Raw genomic sequence first — 25,096 nt, forward strand, 5'->3', positions numbered from 1 at the left:
GACCCGGCACGGGAGGTGACAGGTTCTCTTTAAGTTTCTACCTAAATGGTGCAGTTTTACCACAACTGCATAAATCAGTAACAACTGTATAAGTGACTGGCAGTGCACTAGTATTGCTGCTCACATACACAGCTCTATGCAAAATCGCTGTACTAACGTGAAAGGTTTGGTGCTGATTATGTCTTTATATGTTGGGTGGGCCCCAAGAATCAATTTCCCTGGTGGGCCCAAGGTACCCCAGTCCGACACTGTATATACATATACATTTTCATATACTGTCACAGCTTATTTATTTATTTACTTACATATGGATATATTAACCCCTTAAGGACAGAGCCAATTTCGATTTTTGCGTTTTCGTTTTTTCCTCCTTGTCCTTAAAAGGCCATAGCACTTCCATTTTTCCACCTAGAAACCCACATGAGCCCTTATTTTTTGCGTCACTAATTGTACTTTGCAATGACAGGCTGAATTTTTGCATAAAGTACACTGCGAAACCAGAAAAAAATTCAAAGTGTGGTGAAATTGAAAAAAAAAAAAAGCATTTTGTTTATTTGGGGGAAATGTGTTTTTACGCCATTCGCCCTGGGGTAAAACTTGTTATATATGTTCCTCAAGTCATTACGATTACAATGATATGTAACATGTATAACTTATATTGTATCTGGTGGCGTGTAAAAAATTCAAACCATTGTCAACAAATATATGTCACTTAAAATTGCTCCATTCCCAGGCTTATAGCGCTTTTATCCTTTGGTCTATGGGGCTGTGTGAGGTGTCATTTTTTGCGCCATGATGTGTTCTTTCTATCGGTACCTTGATTGCGCATATACGACTTTTTGATCGCTTTTTATTACAATTTTTCTGGATTTGATGCGACCAAAAATGCGCAATTTTGCACTTTGGGATTTTTTGGCGCTGACGCCGTTTACCGTGCGAGATCAGGAATGTGATTAATTATTAGTTCGGGCGATTACGCACTCGGCGATACCTAACATGTTTATTTATTTATTTATTTACTTTTATTTATAACCTTGGAAAATTGGGGTGATTCAGACTTTAATTAGGGGAGGGATTTTTATTAATAATGACACTTTTTTTTTTTACTTTTACACTTATACTAGAAGCCCCCCTAGGGGACTTCTAGTATAAGTGCATTGATCTCTCATAGAGATCTCTGCAGCATAGATATGCTGCAGAGATCCATGAGATAGGCACTCGTTTACTTCCGGCTGCTGCAGCCGGAAGTAAACGAGTGCCGAGCCGGGGACGGCGCCATCTTGGAGCGGTCCCCGGCCGGCTTCAGAAACGGAGATCGCTCCTCCGGGATAACATCCCGGAGGAGCGATCTCCTCCACTAGACCCCAGGGAACGGCTGAATCCGGTAATCGGATGCAGCTGTCATGTTTGACAGCTGCATCTGATTACTGTATTAGCAGGCACGGCGATCGGACCGTGCCCGCTAATACCTGCGGTCCCGGGCTACAAGCGGCACCCGGGACCGCCGCGGTTCAGAGTGGGGTCGCCGCACGGCCCCGCTCTGAACGTCCTTAACGGCAACAGGGCGTAAATATACGCCCTTTGTCGTTAAGGGGTTAATCAATTGTCCTAAATATGTCACCTTAACATGCATAACCATTGTATGCATCTCAACAGTAAAGTACACTGACATCATAAGAAAACTGCAAGTGTGTCCAGCATATTTAGGCTATGTTCCCACTTGTTTTAGTATAGCATTATTTCTGGGATACAATGTCTGCATAGCTTTTACCAAGTCAAGTTACAGCATCTACATTATATCAAGGTCAGGACTATCAGGATAGGGGACAAGTAAGTGATTGTGGGGGTCTGAGCTTTGTGTCCCTCAGGGATCTCCAGATCGGCACCTGACTCCTTTGTTTTAAATACCCACGGCTCTATTCATTCTCCATGGGGCCGCCAGAAAGAGCCGATTGCTGTTCTCGGCTCTTGACTAATTTATGACTAATTTAAATCTGGCATACTTTACGATCCAAGAGTATACATCACTATGTGAGATCAGAAAGGAGAAGAGCAGTTGGACATCATCCAGACAGGTCACCATGCAGTGTGGTAACTGTTACCGTACGCACATATTTATACTTACTAATCCCCCATGTGCCCACTTTGTTTTACCCTGTTGCCCTTGGTTATGACAGCCTTAGGACATCAACCGATATGTTAAAGCTGCATATTGTTCATTAGTCTCTATTGTGCATGCTACCAAGCACAGGTGAAAGCTCCCTTCCGACTCTTTCATTAAACAGTGTTCCCGAAGCTCAGTTTAAACAGAGGACTTTTCCGGTAAAACAATAAAACTTATTAAACCCTTCCCACAAAGCAGGAGGTCTCTCAACTGGGGAACCATAAATATAATGCATACAGTAAGTGTGAGGGAAAAGTATCAACATGGTGACTGAGGGGAATTCAGGCAACACAGGGGGATTAGAGTGAGTGTCAACAAGTAGACCAAATTATTCCTGGTCTATGTTTATCATGTAAAACATTGGCTTTGGAGGTTGATAAATAATAGCTCCAAACATAGTAGCCTCATTGGACAGTAAAGTATCTATTGCATTGTCACAAATAGAATAAGAGGTTTTCATACATACCTCACAGATAACAAGAATTGGAAGGGAGATGAAATTGTGTTGAAAATAAGTTGCATATGACAAAAATTGTGACAGAAAATGGAGCGATCAAATAGGTTGCGCCATAATAACTTACGCATTTTGGGTCTTCTTGATAAAATTACCTCAGAAAAGCTTATTCAAATTTGTTCAACAGACTAAAGCCCGTATTCCACGGGTCGTTGGAGGAGCAAACGAGCGCTGTCAGCGCTCGTTTGCTCCTCGTTCGCCGCTCGCTGCCGCCGCTATTCAACACGCGGCTGCAGCGAGCGGGTAAGTGTGGGAGGGGGCGGCGGGGAGCTGCGGGGGGGCTGCCCGGGGGATCGCTAGCTCGTCCGGGCAGCCCATAGGATATAGCAGCATCTGCTGCCGACGCTCCTATTCAACGGAGCGACGGCAGCAGATCGCTGCTATATCAGTCGCTTGTTTTTCAACATGTTGAAAAACAAGCGACTGCAACGATCAGCCGACATGAACGATGTCGGCTGATCGTTGCACTCTATTCCACGGAACGATTATCGTCCGTAGCGGTCGATATCGTCCGAAAACGAACGATAATCGTTCCGTGGAATAGGGCCTTTACTACAAGCTTTAGGCTTACAAGGGACCTGCATTGTGGAATGTGCTCATAGGCGGAGACCCTTCACAAAATTCATTCTCCACATCATCTATTCAGGATAAAAGATTAATCCCAAGACCCCGCCAAGTCATAGCAAAATTGAAAAGGTGAAGTTTTACTAAAGGGCCACAAAATATTAATATTAATTGATTATTCTGCTGAGGTGGCAAAGAAAAGGAGGACATTTTCGGAGATTTGCTCTCTTCTAGCGAAAAACAAAATTCTATTTCTATTCATTTTAGAGCAATTCTACGTATATTTAAACAAGATGGCTCTGTGGAAGTTTGCCCCACAAGGAGATACATACAAATGACACAGGACAACCAGCCCACAAGAAGTACAAGATGAAATGGACACTCAAACAGTAGCTCAGTAATTCATTATGTAAAAGTTACTTAGTAGAAAATTATATATTATAAACTTTGATATACTGAGATTCATTTTGTTAATTTCTATATAGCAAAAAGTTATCACTTCTATTACTTCACAACCCCTCCCCTAAATTGTTTTAAACATTTTATTATATTTTTATCCCCCTTTACCCCCTCCCCACCCAAAAAAAATATTTATTTATTTTTTCTTTCTATAGTCTCTCTCCTCTCTTACAAGCTATGGTAAATTCTAACATAATATAGGAAGTGTGATAGATAATATCAGAACCCTTATCCCTATTAAGATTTATAGGTTCAGGTTTAACGAGAACCAGAGGGTGCGAGCCTTTGAATGTATATTTGTGAAAAAAGAGAAGACTTTTATTTTTTCACTCTTGCGATACCCTATATGGATTTTACTCATGGTTACTCATTTAGTTACATAGTTATATAGGTTAGTTATGGTAAGTTAGGTCTTCCTACTTCGATTATTTATCCTATGCATGTAGTCAGTTCAATCTTTTTTTATCATATGATGTGAACCTGTTTATGTTTAAAATGTCATATCTAAATAAGATAAGCAAGTATGGATAGATATATATCTTACATGTACAATCTCATTAAAAATGTAAAAGGGTTGCATTCCCCAAATAAAATAATGCATGTACTAAAGCATTTACGTAATTAAAAACGGATGTAGTTTTGCAAGAAACTCATCTTCCAGCTTCAGATTTCGATCGAATTAAAAAATTATGGGTTAAAGAAGTGTATGGTTCATCGTCAGATGGCAGGAGGGCAGGAGTACTGATTCTTTTTGGTAAATATGTTTCTTATACTGTCCAAGATACGTTTTATGATACAGAGGAGAAAATTATTTGACTCCTTATGGATATTCCAGCGGGAAGGCATAGTTTGTGTAATATATATGGCCTGAATGAGGGCAGTCAAGCATTCTTCAACAAATTCTAACATTGGTATAGATTTTGAAGGTGCATTGGAAAGGATAGAAAATCTCTTGACCAATAAAAGAAATGCCACATTTGGAAATTTGGAAACAAGTCGGGTAAATTGTTAGCTAATCTAGCTTGATGAACACATGAAATCTCTGTTCAATAAAAAAAAGTAACCTCAAGACCAACCCGAGGGATATACATAAGATACTTTATAGGTTTTATCAAGATCTATACACCAAAGATGAAACATATCTAAAAGAAAAGGAAAGATTTTTAGAAAAAATGTCATTACCGAAACTAAATTTAGATGAACTAAAAATATTAAATTCACAAATGAAAATCTTTAAGATTGTGGTCCTAGCTCTCTTCAGGTCATTAACCAGGTCATCCTGTGTAGTTCTTGGCTAATTCTTGATCTTTTTCTTACTTAGGTGAGATCTTGCATGGAGAACCAGACTGAGGAAGATTAACAGTTATATTGTGTTTCTTCAATTTTTTAATAATTGCGCCAACAGTTGTTGCCTTCTCACCAAGCTGCTTGCCTATTGTCCTAATGCTCATCCAGCCTTGTGAAGGTGCTTAGACACCTTGTGTGCTTAGACAGCTATTTGGTCATGGCCATGATGGAGAGGTTGGAGGGTCATCGATTAAGTGTGTGGACAGTAAGGCCGATTCTAGGTTTTCTGGTGCCTGAGGCGAAACCTGAAATTGGTATAAAGAAAAACACAGTATGCCATACTGTGTGTCTAAGAATTCTTCGAAGAGCTATTTGTTCTGTAGATTTTTCTAGCCAACTTTCAAATGTCATGAAGGATGCAGGTGAACTGTATAATACAGTACATTGTAGAAGAGACAAGAATTGAATAGTAGCACATACTGTAGTATGAGTAATCTATATCATGCCCTGGACACAGGTTACATTGGAAATAATGCAGGATACTGCAGAGCCATAATTATTGCACCTAATGATAGCAAAGTGATGCAGAATTCCAAGTAAATTTATTATCACTGTTTAGATATATTTTTATTTAAATTGGAATTTCTACTACAAACATCAAGATAAATATTAACACTAAAGAAAACATGAACAGCACAGTAATGGCAAAGTAAAGCTAACCATTAACTTTTACTAAAGTTTGGACATGTAAACAAACCAGCTAGATGTCAGAGGCATAACAGGATGTTTGTAGACACTAGTACAAAATCTGTAGGAGGGTTGTCCTGACATTAACCCCTTAGTGACCGCCGAACGTGTTTTCATGGCGGTCACTAATGGGCTTTATTCTGAGGCATACGCCTTTTAACGGCGGATGCATCAGAATAAACCGCTGCCCCCCTGCGGCAGCAGAGCAGGGGATCAGCTGTCAGTGTGACAGCTGATCTCCCCCTGTAACTACCCGGAGCGGAGGATCCTCCGCTCCGGGTAGTTTAACCTGTTAAATGCCACTGTCAAATCATGACAGCGACATCTAACGGGTTCCTGTGGGTCCGGTCCGGACCCCGATGTCTCTAAGGTGATCCCGGGGGCCTAATGAAGGCCCCTGGGCTTACCATGGAGATGCCATCATGCTGACAGGCATGACTGTGCAGAATGCCTGTCAGCATGATGCATTATACAATATATTGCACTACCGTAGTAGTGCAGTGTATTGTATCAGTGATCAAAGTATTTACACTAGTCTACAGTAATGTACACTAGTGTAAAAGTTAAAAAAAAAGTAAAGAAAATGTGCACCAAACACAAAACATCCCCCCAGCCCCCCCTATAATAAAAATACACTACATTCCCTATACACAATAAAACATTACATAAAACAAATCAAAAACACAGATCTTATACATATTTGGTATCGCCATGTCTGCAAGGACCCAATGTATAAAGCTATATCAATAATTATATCACACAACACACGCTGTAAAAAAAAAAAAAAAAACAGTACCAGAATAGCTGTATTATATCAATGCGCTTTAGAAAATACATCATAAAAGAGATCAAAAGACATATATATGTAAAACTTGGTCTCAATAGAAACTACAGATCTTCCCGCAAAAAATAAGCCCAAAACCAGCTCTATCGCACAAAAGATAAGAACGCTATGGATTTTGCAATGTGGCGACAGTTTTTGTGGGTTTTTGCTAGGAAGATAGTCTCCATTGCGCCAAAGTGGTAATAGTGAAAAAAAACCTACACAAATTTGGTATCGCCATAACCGTAGTGACCCAGAGAATACATTTATTTTGTTTTACTGCCATCAGCTCCTTATGGCGATAGCAGAGAATAGTGCAGCGGCGCCGGTAAGGCCAGCAGCCCCCTCCTTTCAGCTACCATCAGCATCCACATCCACAGTGATGGATTCCTAAAAATGATCAAAGCTCCATTCTCTCCATCTCCGGAGGTGGCAGAGAGCATGGGGCAATGATCGGGGACCACCCGGTGTGATCCTGATACAAGAAATCAGCGGTTTATACTATGTACCGCTGATCACTTGTTTCAAATGCTGCCAGCACTTTTTATCCCCTGTTACCAAAGTCAAGTGCCCCAGGGGCACTGCAAATGCCCCTGGCGCTCAGTAACTTCTTCAGCAAAATCAGAAAAATCTGCACTGAAAATGCTAATTGGCGCTCCTTCCCTTCTAAGCCCGGCTTTGTGCCCATACAGTGGTTTATGACTGAATATGGGGTACGATTGTACTCAGGAGAACCTGCGTTACATATTTTGGGGTGAGTTTTCTCCCCTGTTCCTAGTGAAATTGAGAAATTTCAAACTAAACAAACATATTATTGGAAAAATTCATTTTTTTTATTTTTACGGTCTAGTTTTAAATACTTTCCTTTAGTAACTTTGGGGTCAAAATGCTCACCACACCCCAAGATGTATTCTTTGAGGGGTGTACTTTCCAAAATGGGTTGACATTTGAGGGGATTCTATTCTGCTGACACTACAGGGACTCTGCAAACGCACCTGGCGCTCAGAAACTTCTTCAGAAAAATCTGCCCTGAAAATGCTAATTGGCGCTCCCTTCCTTCTGAGCCCGTCTGTGTGCCCATACAGTGGTTTATGCCCACATATGGGGTACCGTTCTACTCAGGAGAACCTGCGTTACAGATTTTTGGGTGTGTTTTCTCTCCTGTTTCTCGTGAAATTGAGAAATTTCAAACTAAACACACATATTATTGGAAAATTTAATTTTTTAATTTTTACGGTCTAAGTTTGAATACTTTCCTCTCATACCTGTAGGGACAAAATGCTCACTCCACACCAAGATGAATTTTTTGAGGGGTATACTTTCCAAAATAGGATGACTTTTTGGGGGGTTCTATTCTGCTGACACTACAAGGGCACTGCAAATGCACCTGGCGTTTAGAAACTTCTTCAGCAAAATCTAATTTGGCGCTCCTTCCCTTCTGAGCCCTGCTGTGTGCACATACAGGGGTTTATGCCCACATATGGGGTACTGTAGTACTCGGTAGAACCGGCATTACAAATTTTGGGGTGTGTTTTTTTCTCATGTTTCTTTTGAAAGTTAGATACTTTAATCTAAACAAATATATTATTAGAAAATTTCTATTTTCCATTTTTTTCCGGCCTAATGGTGAATACTTTCCTCCAGCCTCTGTTGGGTCAAAATGCTCATTATACCCCAAGGTTAATTCTTTAAGATGTGTAGCTTCCAAAATGGGGTCGTTTATGGGGGGTTTCCAGTATACAAGCCTCCTAAATCAACTTAAAAAAAGAACTGGTCCCTAAAAAAAAATCAGTTTTTGAAATTTCATGAAAACTTGATAATTTGCTGATAAATTTCTAAGCCCCGTAACACCCTAAGGCTATGTTCACACTACGGATGAGACCGGCCGTTCCGTGACTCCGGATGGGTCACGGAATGGCCGGTCTCAGCCCGGATGATCTTTCCTCCGTGGAGCTCTGATGCAGGCGCATCAGAACGCGCCCGCATCAGAGCTTCCCATAGCCCACAGTGAAGCAAGCGGCCGGAGCCGCTCGCTTCACTGTGTGAACTGCCAGGTCCTTCTGCGGCCGGAATTCATTGAACCGGCCAGAGCGTATACGATGTGTGTACACTCCGGCCGGGATCCCATAGCAAACAACGCTATGTTCCACCCCGTAAATCTTCGGCTGTAGTTCTGCAGCAAGAACTACGGCCGTAGATTTACGTAGTGTGAACATAGCCTAAAAAAGTAAAATATGTTTACGAAATGAAATCAGAATAAAGAGGACATATTGATAATGTCACTTCGTAACTAATTTATGTCATGTGACTTTCTTTTTTTAGAAGCAGAAAATTTCAAAGTTCATAAAGTGAAATTTTTCACATTTTTCATGATATTTTGATATTTACGAAAAACACACAAGACAGTGACCAATTTTTCCCACTAGCATAAAGTACCATATGCTGTGAAAAAAAACTGTCTCAGAATTGCTAGCATACGTTAAAGCATCAATGAGCTATAACCGCATAAAAAATTAGCTTGGTCATTAAGGCCCAAACTAGCTGCAGCACTAAGCGCTAAACTGACCAGCTGGAATCCACTTCAGAAACGATAGACAAAGAACACAAAGGCGAGAGTGGACACATTATCATGCTTCATATTTGAGGATTACTTAACTCCAAACAAATTCTGTTTATTAAACTGTGAAGAACTGTGTAAAAAGTGAAAAGATCCAATGCAGTGAAGTCAACCATGTTAAAATGACCAAAATTTTTAACCCTTTCACCAATTCCTACCAACAGTTAAAGTGACTCTGTAGCCACAGTCTGCCCCCCTTTGCAAAGATCTGTCCTGAGGTCTGCTCCTAAAAAACAACTTTTAAACTTGCAGCCCCGTGTCAAATTGGCGTGGCCTACAGTGTCTGTAGATTAGACTTGCACTGCCCCTCCATCCCTCCTCCCCGCCTTCTTCACCGTGAGCTGGATTGTTAAGGCATGTGTGCAGTATTCAGACAGGTGATGAATAGGAAAAATCCTGCCTGGGGCATTCCTAATGGTGAAGAGGGCAGGGAGGAGGGACAAAGGGGCAGTCCAAGTCAAATCCACAGACACTCTAGGCCACACCAATTTGACACAGGGCTGCAAGTTTAAAAGTTGTTTTTTAGGACAATAACTGCATCACCTGCTGAACTGACTTTAGGACAGATCTGGGATTAAAAGCAACTTGGTACCAAAGGTTAACAGAGCCTTTATATAAGGACAACTCATCTATCATATCTACATAGGTAGCATTTCTGAACTGCAGTTTTTATTTTGGTTTTATTTTACACTTTTCAGAAATTCCTTGTAGTAGTTGCATTTAGTGCAGGAGTCCTTGTGGTTCTATGCAGTGCAGCGTGTTTCCATTCTGAAAATAAAATGAAACTAGGTAAAAATCCTAAAGGATGGTGAAGTTATCATAAATTAGCAGTTTACTGGTATTATTAGTTAGTTTTTAGCCTTTACCATACAGTAAGTACATCAATGGTTTACTGGTTTTAAAATGTTGCTAGTAGTTGCTTTACAGTTTCACTATCAATGATTACTAGCAATGATTCGTCTACCTAGCAGCAATACTAGCTTTCATGTTTTACATTATGTGGTCTGCAACAAAATGTCCATGTAAAGCATGTGGTTTCTCCAGTGTATTTGCAAATGATCTGATTAAAATCTTTTATTAACGTAAGCTGGATCAATGGAATGGAGTGTTTTTAGTCTGGGCACAAAAAGGTGTAAATGCAGCCCTGGCCATGTGTGCAAACATACATTTTTTGTTGCCTTCAGAGATCTGTAATAAAAAAGTATCTTAGTGTGTGATGGATGGAAATAGTTAAGAGGATGTAGGATGGTGTTTGTAGAAGTTGTTGATACACCTTGGAAGGGGAAAAAATGGTTATTTGAATTTGAATGTGTGTATTATATTGTTTGTAAACACCCATTGTTCAGACACCTTGAAGAGAACAATTGAGCCCAGGAGCTCCAATAATGCTATTGTTGTAGCATCCTAGAGTCTGGATAAGTTACAAATGCAAATAACATGTTGTTTAATTCATCTTAGCCACTCACATGCTGCGAAATAGAATACGTAATTGACACTGGTTCCAATCAAAAAAAGAATTAATATGTGTGTAACATCTAACCAATAGGAACTTGAAAACCACCCACGTCCTTCTTAGTTGGATTCCGTCCTTCCGTTACTTCATGTATAAATATGTGGTTTGTCCAATAAACTATGAGTTTGATTCACAAAATCTTGTGTCTGTGTCATGTCTCCCAAGCTTGTAAAAAGTACTGATAATTTGGAGTCTCGGTAGGACTGGCTGTGGTTAATTTCCCCCACAAGTGTATGTATTAAAGGGGTTTAAAAATGGTTTTAAAAAAGGGTCCAAGGTTCAGTCGGTAGAAAATATTTTAAACTAACAAAAAAAAACCTTTGGGGGCTACGTATGACTTAGCTGCCCAGAGGATGCCAAAATAAATATACGCCTAATTGTATATTGGGATTATTTAGGGACCTTATGTAACAATTTCTTTTAGATTTTTCTAGGGTGCTTAAAAAAAAAAAAAGATACATCCACTCAACAGTCAGTGGCGGACCAAAAGTTTTGAGGACTATACAAGTGACTCTTCTGGAAACCATGAATGCTGCACAACATAAGGGTCCTTTTACACACACAGATTTCTTGGCTGTGGGGGGGCCGGAAAAAGTGCCTATCATTTGCACAAGAAATTGCGCAGATGGGCTGCATGAATCCATGTATCGCTTATGCAGCCCTGGAAACTGAAACCTTCGGATAGCTGCTTTAAAATAAAGATCTGTCCTGGGGTCCGTTCCGCAGGTGATGCAGTTATTGTCCTAAAAAAATTACTTTTAAACTTGCAGCCCTATGTCAAAGAGTCTGTGCCCTAGGCCTGCACCACCCCTCCGCCCCTCCTCCCCATCATTAGGAACACCCCCAGACAGGATTTTTCCTATTCATCGCTTCTCTGAAAACTGAACATGGGCCTTAATTATGAAACACATGTGCAGTGTTATAAATAGGAGAAATTGTTCCAGTGGCATTCCTAATGATGAAGAGGTTGGGGAGGAAGGACAGAGGGGTGTTGCAATCCTAGGGCATGGGTACTCAAGGCCACGCCAATTTCACACAGGGCTGCAAGTTTAAAAGTTGTTTTTAGGACAATAACCGCATCACCTGCCGAATGGACCCCAGGACAAGCGGTTTGGGGGGATCAGATTGTGGGTACAGAGTTGCTTTAAATGAGCAGTGTAATGAAAACCTTTCGACAAGTCATACTCGATAAAGACCACACAAGTTAAACTTTCACTTCTTACTTGTACCTGGATATGTGAATAAAGCCTTTAAAATCTACTACTTCTGGATCTACTACTTTCCTTATCTGCTGTCAGAGAGACATATCAAAAGTTTTGGTCGGTTCGGAGTGTTCAGATCATGACTGATTAGGGGGCAAAGTCTGTGCCTCCTCACAAAAACACAGAGCTCGCTCTACTGATTGGTCAGGGTCTGAACACCCAAACCCTGACAGATAAAAACTTTTGATATTCCGCTCTGACATGTTAAAAGTTATCTTTTCTTTTTTTTTTAACTGACAGGTACGCTTTATGTATCATAGGTAGACAGGTGTTTTAATATCACATAATATTTATCAACACTTTTTTCAATGACATCCCCAAAATCGTAGATTCATTACTCTTTCATTGCATTCTGTCTCTTTAAATTCTGTGATTTAGATCAAACTGTATAATACAGGAAATACAGTTCAGATATGAATCTCATCACTCCACGGCCAGATTATCTGGTTAATGATAACAGCAGCATGAAGTTTGTATTTCTAATCCTAACCACCATTTGCTGCCAGTTTAGCCATCATACCATGTAGATTAGAATAAAGTATTTGTATAATTTGTACATTAATGATTTAGTTCTCCAGAGGCAAATACATGCCCATTATTTACCATAGTTCCTCCCTCACTGTGTTTTCCCAGAATCAAATCTAAATAAATATTACCCACAAGCCCTATTATTAATTACATAAGAGGTTATAAGAGGATATAAATTGTATAGGTAAGCGTACAGCAGTTCCAGTACTGATATAACAGCTTATGATGGTAAGTTTCTTCCTCAATATATAGTAGTTAATTGATATCAGAATACAATGTTTAGTTATGGATATTTCATAGTAACTTCATAGTATATGGTAGGCTTATGTCTAGGGCCTTTAAGCCAATGTAAAAATTGATTACTTGCATTAAGTAATATTCTTAAAAGTTATTTTTTTTATATTTTATTTAAAAAAAAACAATAATAATAATAATATTATTATTTACAATATATTGTCATTTCTGTGAAGCTCCACAAATTGTCAAAATGATCTTATGAAATGCCATGGATACATGTGATGACATTACATTAGCAAAGTATTTCTCAAAACATAGCGCCTATAAAGAATTCTGTTACTGGAAACCAAAAACAACATTATCATGCAAAGTGCAATTGATTTGAATAGACCTTGGTGCAACCGAGTGAGTGCTGCCAAAGATGTTTAATACATTACATATTGTAAGATTGTTTTCGCAGAATTTTCCCATAAAAATAAAAAAACATAAAAGCTGTGTGTTCTTATAGGTTCAAAATCCAATAAATCCTTGTTTCTCAGGTGTCGCCATAGATTCCCTTTCCCCATAAAATGAACAGTACGAACTTTTGCAGTATGTCTCATCACATAGAAATGTGTCTTTCTTTAATTATTTGGTTCTTTAACTTTGACTTCAATAACCTGTCAGACAAATCTCTCTATGTAAAGGCACCCTAAGTGTAAAGTTAAGGAGCAGATTCTTCTATCTGTGAGCAAGGTATGGAAAACATCAAAGTAGCTAGTTTCCTCAAAGTGTGGAAGAGTGCGGTTATATGTAGGATATGTCCTCTAATAGCCAGATTTCCACCTAATTTCTTATATACACATGAAAGTTTATTCTAAAAAGTAATCTTAAAATAATTCATCTTCAGAAAATAATCTATGTTTAAATCAAGTTTCTATGTCCAACTTATTTTTTTGGAATTTTATACATGTATGGCTATGTTCGCACAGCGAATCTTTTCGTAAAAGTACGGTCGTTGTTGCAATCGGCAACAACATCCGTACTTTGTACGAAAGGACGCGCTGCCTTATCTTTTATGGGATCCCGGCTGGAGCCTATACACATAGTATACGCTCCGGCCAGGAACTCTCGCAGCGCCGGAAACCACTGACAGTTGACAATGTCAGTTTTTGTGGGCACTATTCAATGAATGGCGGCCGCAGAAAACCATGTCATTGCACACTGAGGAGCGAGCGGATCAGGCCGTACGCTCCATAGTGGGCTGTGGGGAGTTTTGAAGCGGGCGCGCACGGATGCGCCCGCATCTGAACTCTGCGGCCCGAAAGATCATCTGGCCAGTACTGCAGTACCGGCCAGGATAATCGTTTCAGAGACCGGCCGTTCCGTGACCCGGCCGGGTCACAGAATGGCTGGTCTCATACATTGTGTGAACATAGCCTATACTTTAAAATAACAAACCCCAATATAACAGAACATGCTCATGTGCCGGCACTGTGACCTGTATACTATTACCATCACTAGATGTTAAGTGCCAGAGTGCAAAGAAAGGACTACATAATAAATATACATAGATTATAAATAACACATTTTCAGAAGAGCAAATAACAAGTTCCCAATGTCTGGGGTGATGCCTACAACTACGGTTATTTCAGCTGAGCAGACTGTTTTTTAAGCTGCTGTTTTATTTTCATTTAATATTATAAAATAATCTTGCGGTTATTATGTTTCTTGCCATTTTTATTACAAGTAAAGATGAGCGATGCATGCTTCATTTAGCTCCGCATGAAGCAGAAGCATTGGCTTTTGAATCCCACTGTCTGCACCTTCTCCATGAAGCGGGACATGAAGCTTGAGGACATCGCTTATCTCTAATTACAAGTATATGAAAATATTATAATTATTATTATCTTGTGGCCCTCATACTTAGTGTGGGTATCTTTGCCACTCTGTGCAATGCAGCCTGTTCTATTACACGCCCTCCAGATGAGGGACCCAAGGGTAAGTGACACACATTTTACTAACAGTTTGAGGAAATTCTGGCTATATTGTGATTTATAATACAATTATACAATCAAAACTGGTTTCTCTGCAATATGGCCTTATAGTTGTCTCATAATTCACATCATAGTATAAGCTGAAGCTCAAACACCAAGCAACAACATCATAGCTTGTATGTTTATTGTCCAAAATCAATCATATTGACCATCAATATAAGATATGAAAGAGTTCACTTATCATATTTACAAAATAATGTACTCAGAAATAGGAAGAGTTAAAAAATCTACAAAAAATAGATCGATATTAGATAGATAGATAGATAGATAGATAGATAGATAGATAGATAGACAGACAGACACCACTTCTTTTCTATCATTTAGGTGTAATTAGACTTTTCCTTATGTAGTTTTCACCCTTGCTGTGCCTCTTCTTTCAGGTTGTCTCCATAAGGGAAAGTTATATGAACCTGGTGCTACATGGAGGGGTGAGGATTGCCTGGACTGTTCATGTTCCTTAGGTGGGATGAAGAGGTGTTGTGGAAAGTAAGTCGTTGATATATAATGTCAGGCATGACATACAAATTATCTAAAACAATTTTTATAGTATTTTAATAACATTTGATTAAAGTCATTCAATTACAATCACAATTTAGGAAATGAGATTGATCAATTAACATTTATTTTAAGGGTATATTCACACGAACGGTCTCGCAGCGATATTCTCGCTGCGAGCCCGGCAGGTCCTGGCAGTTCCCACAAACTATATACTCGCTGCGGTCTGAACGACCGCAGCGAGTATGTAATTCTGCCGCCCTTAACCCCTTCTGCTCCTGCCCGGCTCCCCCGCTGTAAGCATACATTACCTGTCCTCGCTGCACGGGTCTGGCGTCCTGCTCTCCCGTCCGGCCAATCAGTGGCTGCGGCTGGGCAACACACTGATTGGCCGGGCGGGAGAGCAGGACGCCGGAACCGTGCAGCGAGGACAGGTAATGTATGCTTACAGCGGGGGAGCCCGGCGGGAGCAGAAGGGGTTAAGGGCGGCAGAATTAGTATTCTAATTATATAGTTTGTGGGAACTGCCAGGACCTGCCGGTCTCGCAGCGAGAATCTTGCTGCGAGACCGTTCGTGTGAATATACCCTAAGGTTACAAACCCACTTGCCGGATCTGCAGCGAGTCTCCTTGCTGTGTTTTTGCAGGGAGACTCGCTGCAGATCCCGGCCCTATACTTTCAATAGCAGAGAAACTCGCAGCAGGGATGTACATGGTAATGTATATCCTGCCCGCCCCCCTGCAGCCCTGATCGCCCCCAGCCCCCGGTCGCACGATCGCCCCCAGCCCCGCAGCCCCCGGCCGCACGATCGCCCCCCAGCCCCGCAGCCCCTGGCCGCACGATCGCCCCCAGCCCCCGGCCGCACAATCGCCTGCAGCCCCGCAGCCCCCGGCCGCATGATCGCCCCCAGCCCCGCAGCCCCCGGCCGCACGATCGCCCCCAGCCCCGCAGCCCCCGGCCGCACGATCGCCCCCGCCCGCACGATCGCCTGCAGCCCCCGGCCGCATAATCGCCCGCAGCCCCCAGCCCCGCAGCCCCTGGCTGCACGATCGCCCGCTGGGGGCGATCGTGCGGTCGGGGGCTGCAGGGCTGGGGGCGATCGTGCGGCCGGGGGCTGCGGGCGATCGTGCGGCCGGGGGCTGCGGGCGATCGTGCGGCCGTGGGCTGGGGGCGATCGTGCGGCCGGGGGCTGCGGGGCTGGGGGCGATCGTGCGGCCGGGGGCTGGGGGTGATCATGCGGCTGGGGGCTGCGGGGCTGGGGGCGATCATGCGGTCGGGGGCTGCAGGGCTGGGGGCGATCGTGCGGCCGGGGGCGATATACATTACCTGATCCCGGCTCCTGCTTGCTTCAGCGGCTCCCGGCACGTTCCGCCTGGCCAATCAGTGCGCTGCCCCGCCGCAGCGCACTGATTGGCCGGGCGGGCCGTGAAGACACCGGGAGCCCCGAAGCAAGCAGGAACGGGGACCGGGTAATGTATAATGTCCGGCGGCCGGGGGGTTAATAGGGCGGGCTGCAGACAAAATCGCAGCAGGGATGTACATCCCTGCTGCGAGTTTCTCTGCTATTGAAAGTATAGGGCCGGGATCTGCAGCGAGTCTCCCTGCAAAAACGCAGCAAGGAGACTCGCTGCAGATCCGGCAAGTGGGTTTGTAACCTAAAGCTTGTATTGTCAAATATCAAATAATTAGTATTGAGCAAAGATGCTTGATCAAGCTCAATGCTCAACAGATGGATTTGCACTACTGTACTATTCATTATGATGCCAGGGGCTCCAAAACTGTTAAAGGGGTATTCCCCCCAAAATTATTTTTGCATTAATACGTTGCCCACCCGTAGCTTTATATCTTTCCAATATCAATCTATTACGGATTCTGCACAGTTTTGCTGTTATCTAGATACATTCACCCCCACCGAATGCATAGAATCATCATATCTCAGTCCAACCTGACACCGCTCCCTGCTCCTGGCCCCCACCCTCCGAGTCAGCATCAGGTGTTCTCCGTCTCTTCAATGGGCCAGGTTAACCCAGCCCACTGAAGAGAGGGAGGACAGCTACAGTCTCCCTCAGCTTCCTCCAGTGCTCCTCCAATGTTGCCCCCTCCACACACACATCCAACCATGCCCACTCCTATGATCCCCAGACCCGCTACCCTAGATCCAACCATGGCCCGCAGCCCCCTCCGATCCAAAGATGCCTACTTCCCCCCTTTCACTTCCAACCATGCTCGCTCCTGTGATCCTCCCGCCCGCTCCAGCCATGCCCTCTCCTGTGATCCCCCGGTCAGCAACCTCCCCCTCCCACATCCAACCATGCCCGCTCCTGTGCTGAGCTGTGACACTTCCCCCACCACAACCACAGCCGACTGTGCCTGCTCTAGTTTCTGTGCCAGCCCGATCCTATGCTTTGCCCTTGCTGCACAATGTCAGCATGGGTATCACAGCACAGGTGGCGGCTGACAGGAGCGGGCATCGTCGGCTGTGTGTGTGAAGGGGTTAGTGTCACAGCACAGGAGCGCTCACCCGTGGCACACACACACCCGGCGCTCACCAGCTGGGTTATCCAGCTAAAATCTTTTACTTTTAAATCAACTGGTTTCAGAAAGTTATATAGATTTCTAATTTACTTCTATTTAAAAATCTCAAGTCTTCCATACTTATCAGCTGCTGTATGTTCTGCAGAAATGTTGTTTTCTTTTCAGTCTGATATAGTGCTTACTGCTGATATCTCTGTCCGAGACTTGAACTGTCCACAGCAGTAGAAAACAAGAAAAGAAAACAACATTTCTTGCAGGACATACAGCAGCTGATAAGTATGGAAAGACTTGAGATTTTTAAATAAAAGTAAATTACAAATCTATATAACTTTCTGACACCAGTTGATTTGAAAGAAAAATATTTTCACTGAATAACCCCTTTGAGCACTTTAGTGCTGGCTAAATACTAATAATTACCAATTTCGTCTTTCACCTCAGGCAGCAGGAAACCTAGAGTCGGTCCTGAATATTGTTTATTGACCCTTCAGTACTGACTCATCCATACTACACATATCCAAAACTTAATGGAAGTACCAAAACCTAATAAAAATACTTTGAAGTCATCGACGGATGTACAACAAGAACATATACTGCTAAGGCACAATAACTGCCACTTCTAAAATAAAACCTTTATTTAATTTTAAAAAATAAACATTCGCATGTGGAAAAGTTCTCAACGAAACCTTTTCCACCCAACGAAATAAAAAACCTTCTGTGTGCCCAAAAATTCTCTCTGTTGTGCAATGATACTAAACAATAATCAACAGGGAAGAGGGAGAAGCAGCTCCAAAATTAAAGGGGAACTATGAGCAGGTTTCTGCAAACGGATCTGCTGATATCCTGTGCAGCTGTGTACCTCATCTTTCTGGCACCGGTCATCTTTTTTTCCTTGGTCCCACCCTTTTGGAGAAGTTTAATATAAAACAAATATGCAAATTAGCTAGTTTAGAGCACTGGGGGTGTTCCTTGCCCCCCCTACAGCCCCTTCCCCCTCGGCCCGCCCACTGCCTCCTTTGGTAACACCTGCCTATGCATATTCATATATGCATAATCAGGCCGATCTTTCCCATGCAAACGCAGGAACTTATCTGTGCTCTTCCTGCCATAAATGAAACTTCTCTAAAATGGTGGGACCTATGAAAAAAGGAAACTGGTGCCAGGAAGGTAAGGTACGCTGCTACAGGAGGATAACAGCAGGTGTGTTTGCCTAAACCTGCTGATCGTTTCCCTTCAAGGCAAGAGGAGAGGGGTCTTTAGGAGACATTTGATTGACACACAACAGGAAAAGTTCCAGCAGCATAAAGTAGGAAGATGTACAAATAAAGAAAAAGACTAAAAAATATCCAGGTTTAAATTATTTTGTAAGGGCCCTATTCCACAGTAACAATAATCGGCCGGATCGGCCCCATTAGGCCCCATTCGGACGATTTTCGCTCGGTGAAATAGAGAGAACGATCAGCGGAAGATCTTGTCATCGGCTGATCGTTCATTTAGGGCCAGACCTAAAATCATCGTTCCCCCACCGCGCATCGCTACGGTTGAATAGCGGTGCACGGCAGGCGACCGACGATTTGACAGCAGCATCATCATCATACATTACCTGTCCAGGCTTCTCCGCGCTGTCTTCATCCCCGGGTCCCGCGCTCTCTATCTTCTGAATGGCCGGTCAGCTGACGGTGCGCTCAGCCAATCAGCCGCGGCCTGTGATTGGCTAAGTGTGGCCGACCATTCAGAAGATAGAGCGCGCGGGACCCGGGGATGAAGACAGTGCGGAGGAGAATACCTACAGGTAATGTATGATGCTGCAAGGGCTGCAAGGACATCGGTAACGATGTCCCTGCAGTCTTCGCTCAACGATCATCGGGCCGTGGAATAGGCCCAGTAAACGAGCGGCGATCTAGCAGATCGCCGCTCGTTTACATCGTTGATTGGGCCCTCCTCGGCCCGTGGAATAGGACCCTAAGTCTGTACTACATTTAATATACCTCTATGCCTGCCAAAGAAATGATAATATTGGGTCTTATTTACTAAGACTGTCAGGTTTTTTAACAACCCTACATCTCAGCATTTCCCAAACCTCCAGATTGAATAATGTGTTTATTAATAGGTTGGGTTTTTTACACACAAAACTAAATTCCGAACTTTCCGTCACACTGATGGGAGATGGCTGATATTTGGAATAAAAAAAATGTCAAAAATGCTTGTTTGTCTGATAAATATGATGGTTATGGCGGGTTTAAAAGCACAAAATGACAGGTGTGTAGGTTGGTAGAGTTTATTGTGGCACGAAATGTTTGTTAATATGTTAAAACAAGGAGCTAACAGGAAAAAAAATTGTAAAAAACGTCAATTTAGTAATGGAAACATGCTAGTAAATCAGGGCCATTGTGTAGGTTCTTGCATGATAAGGCCAAGTTCACAAACTGTATTTTATAGTAAAACAATGCCCATTGTTGCAGGTTGCAGACAGCACCACTTAATTGCATAGCAGTGTATGGAACAACGGTCATGGTGTATACATCCTGTGGCCGTTGTTCTCTGCGGCCGCACAAAATAATTGGCAGGTGTTATTTGTACAGCTGCAGTTTGGAGAACAGCGGCCATACAAAATAGGCTGTGCTCTCAGTGTAAAGTATAGCTCCTGGCCATACTTTACACTGTGGTCTATGGTAAATTGGAGTGTGGGCTTACCTGAATGAGCCCACATTCGAATTAAAATCAAATGATGTTCATGCCGCTGATACTGAAGAATAAGCCAGGTAAACATGTAAGAAATCGGCCTTGTTTCACATGGGTGTGTCAAACATTGGCCGATGTTCATACCCTGTGATTTGAACTGTTTATTGTATGGCTTGATTGATTCAGTCAAAAAATTCTATAACTTTTCCTATATATGCTAACTAAATTAAAAGAAAAAAAAATTTTTGTCATATCACATATCAAAAGTTTTGACCAGTCATGGTATCATTGTTTGCAGAAGATTAACTGCACGGTAGAGTATTCCTGGGCTCACAGCAATCTCTGTCCAGCCAGCTTCATTGCCAATGGGTGGGGCTGCCTAGACAAAGATGATGACAGTGGGGTAGTGCAGCACTGTCACAGGTGCCTCCCCACTTATTCTAGTGATTGATGAGGGTCTGAGCAGTGACACACCTGCATTTATAATGTTCAGGGAAGAAGGAAATACAGTCTGAGGAAAAGGTGGTCATTTTTAGCGACCATCTATATAACAAGATGGCCGTCTTACCCTGCTGTGTTATTGAAGTGGGAACATAGCCTAAATGTTTCAGATTATCAAAGATGCAGATACAAATAATCCTGATTAGAACAAGTTCTGGCTGTATTACTACATAATGCCCTATTCACACATCCGCAATTGTGGATCCGCAATTAGAGGCCGAAATAAGGTCAATGTATTTCAATGGCCCCATTCAGACATCTCTAGGTGTGTACAGGGCCGTGATCCATACCGCAAAAAACCTGAGACCTCAGTGCGAACTGAATTTCCTACACGGACACACCAATATAACTCTATGGAATTTGTAGTTTTGTGGATGCGATCCGCAAAAAATATGGATCCAATATCCGTAAACAGTGACTGGTTTATTATTAAGTACACGCTTTTTTTTGCAGCTCAACAGTGCAATAGGGATGGAATTTTGCAGATTAGGGATGAAAATTTGCAGAGTCAAATTTGCGGAGTGAAAATGATACTGATATGTAAATAAAGCCTAATGTAAATCTATGATTGTGAATGTTTTATGTTTATTTAAAATGTAATTAAATCATGATAAGCTGCTGATTTTCCTATTTATTATTTTATTTTACAATAGCTTTGAGAAGCCTGTTAACTATGACCCGGAAAGATGTGTCTTCAAATTTAATAAAGAAACCTGTAAATACGAGCTTATTCCTAATGAAGATCCTGAAAAGGAATGCTTGTCTTATGGGACAGTCGGCTGAATACCAGGCTTACCAGATTGTCAAGACACAGAGATCAAGACATTTCTTTTTAAACTTTGGATAAAAAAAATAACATCTCTGCTCAAATAATAAAAGCTTAAGGTCTTTGTACTTGCACCGATCAGCGAGATCAGCGTTTGTTTGCAGTGCCTCTACAAGACATGATTAATCATGCAGCCATTAGCATCTAATTGTTATTGCCCACATATCTCCTGTTTACACGGAGAAACATGCGGCCAATGACAAAAGATTTTACAGCTGCATGAAAGATGCGATCAGCCAACAAGCAGGCATTTTTTCCGCTCACTAGCTGATCGCTGGTACTTTACACATTGCGATTATCGGCCAAATGAGCTCTTCTAGAAACACTTGTTGCTGATAATCACACTATAATTCGTTTATTAGAGCAGCTTCTTAAATTCTGTACTTGTCAGATATGACATGAGGTTGTATAACCATCTGACACTTTAGAAGCTACAGAGAGGTATCCTGGGTAAGATGGTCATCCAGCAAAAACAAGCCCATAGGGAGCCAGATGGATTGTGGAGGCCAAGTGGGAATGTGATGAGGATTGTAGTGCTCAGTAACCATCGCAGTGTAGTCGCAGTGGAGTTCATTGCAGTCTTGGTGGCAGGAGTGCTGCCACCATGACCTTCCATTTAAAAATCTCTTGAAAGCCAAGAACAGCCAAAGCAATGAAGTTTCTTTATGGCAGTTGCGCAAATGGCTCTAAGCGGGCAAATGGCTCTAAGAAGTTGTACTGGGAAGATGGATATAATAGTTGTATAGTAATAGTTTTCAAGTCTAGTGCAGGTTTTGAACCCAAACTAGGGATGGACAGTAGTGGTGTAGTAGCGCCTGTTGGCAGCACCTGGGGCAAGGCAAAGTGTTGCACCCCTCCACCACCCAGCCAGAGAATGTAATAAAGTGGCAATGCATAAAGTAGGGGCATACAGGAGATTTGAACCCTCAGTAAGTAGGTTATCCATCCCGTAATTAGGTAGAAGCCCCCCAGCAAATACAGTACTTACCTAGATTAGGTAGAAGTACCCTGGAGTTATGTAATCCCATTCTTCATTAAGTAGATGCCCCCCTGTAAGTATAGGTAGGTGGACAGCACCGCACCCAGTAATTGGCTGAGTGGCCTGTCACTTCAGAGACCATAAGTGAGAGCTGCAGCTGCTGGGAATCCCACAGAAAAGGCCTGAGCACACCAGGGAACGCAATCAGGTAAGTAAGGCTGGGTTCACACTACATTTTAGGAATCTGTTTTTGGAAAAAAAAAAAAATACGGATGAAAAAAACAAATGCAGTAGTGTGGATCCATTTTGATCCGTTTTCCATTGACTTCCATTATTAAAAAAAATGTGGTCAACCTCATTTATGTGTCCGTAAAAAAAAAACGGATCCATTTAATCCGTTTTTTTTTTATATATAATGGAAGACAATGGAAAAACGGATCAAAACGGATGCACACAGTTGCATCAGTTTTTTTCATCAGTTTTTTATCCAAAACATAGTGTGAACCTAGCCTAACAGCTTTATTATTTTATAGCAAAGCAAGGGCTGCAAGGACATTGCTAACGACATTTACATAGCCCTTGCTGCATGATAATCGAGCCGCATAATGGGCTCTGTAAGCAATCGATGAACTAGCAGATCAGTGCTTGCTTATTGGGAATACCAGACCATGTAGTGTGGCCCAAAGAAACTTGAGCCCAGGGGAAACTGATTCACCAGTATGCCATACCCCATCCTACCCCATGCTCCACTATACATATACATTTTTTAGTTTTTATTTATTGCTTTTCAAATTGAACAGTAAAAGGTGTAGACAATGAAAACAGAGACAAAAACATTTATACTAGTGAGCAATAATGAGTTTAGCTGTGAAAAATATGTAGGCAAACATCACTATTCTACTGCAGCCTACGCAGCCAAGTGTCCGATTAAGCAGGTGGGCCTCACTGCCCTATTACTGAGATCATATAAAGATAATTGGTTAGCTTCTAATCACTCTTTAATGGTAAGATACCATTTTTATGGCTCACATCAAGTCCATTGTTGGACCAAGGCCTTTCTTTGTCCTATGTTGTTCACATTTTGTACAAGGATACAGTCCATGTTATTAATATTTGAGAATTACTGCGTGATTCATGAATTCTTTTGTTTGTATATGTCTCATTTAAGCCTTTCTCTAAAAAGGAAATCCTTCTATTAAATCTTACAAACAGGAAGGATAAAAATAAAACCTGAAAAATATTTAGCAAGTAAATGGTTCCTCATATATAGGTGACAGTGAGTATCCACCTTTTGGCAATGAAGTCTCTATGTAGCACATCAGGAAACACATACCAATTAGTCTTGTAAACCCTTGGACCATAGTCAGACAAGGCAAAACGTGTAATACAAAGACCTAAACAAAACAACATATTCTGAATTTAAAACCCCAATCTGTTATTACTAGGGCCCGTTCACACTACGGATTCCGCCAGAAACCTCTGTCCGCGGACTCCGAACCAAATCCCTCCTGCTATGTCTTTGAATGGGAGGGCTTGTGCGCCTCCCCTCTCCGCGCTTCTTCGCTCAAAGAATTGACATGTCGCGCGAGCCCTCCCATTCAAAGACATAGCAGGAGGGATTCGTGTGGAATCTCTGCACTGAATCCGTAGTGTAAATGGGCCCTTAGAGAATAATGTAGAGGTTGCTCAGGCGGGCAGAAGCAGTAAAGGTGTGAAGAAGACAGAAAGGTATTTGAGTAACATTAACCTCTCTGCCCAGTAAAACTTTGCCAATGCCAATGTAGATGCAGATGCTCCCATGGCATAGACTGGAACAAACCCCATATCACCTAACACCTTCACGGTGGAATAGATTAAATCAATAGATCAAAGAGCTCTCTGTTGTTACTGGAAAGGCTATAAAAAAAAAAAAAAAATATATATATATATATATATATATATATATATATGCATATCTCCCTAAATACCTTTATGATTTGAATTCATGGAAGAAGGTGGAAAATGCTAGGACCAAGGGGTTAGCTGTAGCTGCAGCGACTAAGCACACCAAAGGGCAGAACAGAAGATCCAGCCTTATGGACTGAGGCCTACTGTCACAGGACATTATCCCTGCTAGTGGTAGTAGTATTAAGGGTGCCTTCACACCTACCAGATCCGCAGCTCCGCCACCCACATCCCCGTTCCATCAGCCCCGTCCCCGGCATCCTCCATCCCCGTCCCATCATCCCCGTCCCCGGCATCCTCCATCTCCCGTCCCCGGCATCCTCCATCCCCGTCCCATCATCCCCGTCCCCGGCATCCTCCATCTCCCGTCCCCGGCATCCTCTATC

General features: G+C 42.3%; 1 protein-coding gene across 1 annotated transcript in view; it reads left to right on the forward strand.

The window, feature by feature from the left end:
• Positions 1–25,096, forward strand: part of LOC138799397 (beta-microseminoprotein-like) — a 72,159-nt gene that overhangs the window by 35,346 nt on the left and 11,717 nt on the right. The gene's annotated exons all lie outside the window — the stretch shown is intronic.

Source organism: Dendropsophus ebraccatus, chromosome 8 (genome assembly GCF_027789765.1).
Source record: "Dendropsophus ebraccatus isolate aDenEbr1 chromosome 8, aDenEbr1.pat, whole genome shotgun sequence".
Lineage (NCBI taxonomy): Eukaryota > Metazoa > Chordata > Amphibia > Anura > Hylidae > Dendropsophus > Dendropsophus ebraccatus.